At 42.3% G+C, this 2558-nt stretch overlaps 1 non-coding gene across 1 annotated transcript; it reads left to right on the top strand.

The window, feature by feature from the left end:
• Nucleotides 1–1671: 1671 nt before the first annotated feature.
• Nucleotides 1672–1734, top strand: LOC112134779 (U7 small nuclear RNA). Its single transcript, XR_002916131.2, has one exon. It is a non-coding gene; the product is annotated as a U7 small nuclear RNA (small nuclear RNA).
• Nucleotides 1735–2558: the final 824 nt, after the last annotated feature.

The following is a 2558-nucleotide window of genomic DNA, read 5'->3' as shown; positions in this document are numbered from 1 at the left end:
ATGCTCAGAAACAAGCAGGAGAGACCTGGAGGGGATGGAGGTCCTACAACAGTGGGTAGGAAGGAAAGCTTCAGATGTTGGTTTCATTATTGGTGATAGGAACCCATTTTAAACATTAGCTCCCATCCCCATCTCAGCCTAATGAAGCCCATAGAAAATGGGCTCATACATTTGTTGAACAAATATTTATTGCCAGGCACTGTACTAGATGCTGAAGGTAGAGCAAGGAACAAAATAGACAAAGTCCTTACTTTCATAGAATTTACATTACACAGGGAGAGTCTTAGTCTATTTGGGCTGCTATAGCAAAATACCATAACCCGGATAACTCATAAACAATAGAAATTTATTTTTCCCTGTTCTGAGGCTGGGAAGTTCAAGATCAAAGTGCTGGCAGATTCAGCGCCTGCTGAGGACCCTCCTTCCTGGTTCATCGACACTGTCTTTTCTGTATCCTCACATGGGAGAAGAGGCAAGCGTCTCTTAGGGGACTTTTTTATAATGGCACTAAATCAGTTTGTGAGGGCTCTACCTTCATGACCTGATCACCTCTTAAAGACCCCACCTCCTCATACCATTATACTTGGGGTTTAGGATTTTAACAAATGAATTTTGGGGAGACACAACATTCAGCCTACAGCAAGGAGAGATAGAAAATTAACAGACTTTGACGATAAAATTGCTGGAAGGACTAAGAATTGGATATAAAAAGAAAAATTCATTGAGAATATTTCATCAAGAGTCAAAAGAAAAGTTTGGGGAGAATTAATCATAGGAGGAAGATATCAACTATTCTGCATCTGCACTTAAATGACTGCAAGTCATAACCAGCCTTTCTGTGAGCTACATCAGACCTTCCAAGGCCAACCCTCTTTGTCCCCTCTTTGCACACCTAGAGCCTCATGGCCTTTGCCGCACATGTGGCCTGGCATTGTGATTTATGAGTGTGTTGTCTCTGTGGCGGAACTATGAGCTCTGCAGCACCTCGTGCAATGACAAGCCCATTGCAGGGGCTCCAGAAATATCTGGTGACCATCACTCTGGTGACAGAGTGAATGAATGGAGTCACGTTGCAACAGGTGAGGTTTAGGTCAGACGTAAATGCTTCTTGTCAGGCACATGAAATGCTAAAACAGCTGTGAGGGGGAGGTTGTGGTTCACCCCATGTCAGGCTTCAGCTCAGGGAGGATTAACCCCTTGGCTGCAGAAAGTTGCCAGTAGTGGGTCATTCTCAGCCACTGCACATACTGGAGGGTTGTGAGGTCAGTCCAGCTCACTGTCCACAGAGGACCTGTGCAAATACACAGGGACACAGGGTTTTAGAAGCCTAGCAATAGAGGGTGTCACGATGCATGGGACTCTGATGAATCTCAGGCCAAATCCTGAAAACCACTTACTACCTTGACCGGAAAAAAAAAAAGGTGTGAGTGATCAGTTTGTTAAGTTCTGCAAAATGCGTGGAATTTTCATGAATGACTCTCATTTTACCCAGGCTGTTCCCATCCTAAAAAGTAATATATGCCTTGCAGTCACCCCTTCAAGGCAGGTAAAACCCTGATGGGTATGCAGAGGCCATTTGGTATCTCTGGGTAATATGAATGCAAGGGAATGAGAATGAATGACACTGTTTATTTGGCAGCACTGAAAAAGAAGAGTTAAAAAAAAAAAAAGAAATGTTAACAGCTCTTGCAGAATTTGTCTAGCAGGCTTTCCAGTTTTTGCTGGAAAGCCTCATTGAAAAAAATAAAAAAGAAAGAAAGAGAGGACTAAATAATGAGAGCACACCTTAGCCATTTTTTGTCTACTTTGACCAAGAGCATAGTAGAAATGCATTGTGTATTACGATCCAGCCCACAGTAATGATCCATCACCTACCTATATGCCTGAACTAAGTATTTCATAAAACAATACTTCATGATGTGCAATGTACTCTAATATTTTCTATTATATTCTTTTCTTATTTTTAGAAAACACTGGTCATTTCCTATTAAATTGAGTGGGCAGTGGCTGTCAATTTGCAATACACTGCCCCAGGTGACCTTAGAATGATTTAGTGATATGGTCAATTGGAATTGAAATTGCATTCTGTAATGTGGGTTGCTGGAACATCTCAGAGCTTCAGCCTGTGCAGAGAATGTTGATGTTCGTTTTTGTACCACTCCAGGCAGGTTTAGGAGCCTGTTAACCCAGCACGCCCAAGCTATCTTTGGTGAAAGGTCAAGAGTCTGCGTGAGCAGAGTCACCTCCTGCAAGTCCCTCAGCCTCAAGGAGTCTTCCCTGTCTCCACCCACAAAACAGAAATCTGTCAAAATCTCATTGATTCAGACTCTGTGACAGAATGAAATTTATAATTTATTTAGGGGTTATTACAAATGCTTGTCTCAGAAATGCAAATTTAGTCAAGTAATCATTTTTGAATTCCTACACAGAAAATTTCAGAATCTTCCCTCTGTACTCTAAAGTGCTAGCTGAGGTTTGGGCATTAAGAAAATGAAACTCCCCCCACCCCCACCACTACTCTTACCTCCCTCTGTCAGGCAGAAGCTGAATCCAAAGAA

This window comes from Pongo abelii, chromosome 7 (genome assembly GCF_028885655.2).
Source record: "Pongo abelii isolate AG06213 chromosome 7, NHGRI_mPonAbe1-v2.0_pri, whole genome shotgun sequence".
NCBI lineage: Eukaryota > Metazoa > Chordata > Mammalia > Primates > Hominidae > Pongo > Pongo abelii.
This window is presented reverse-complemented; position numbering and strand designations above follow the sequence as displayed.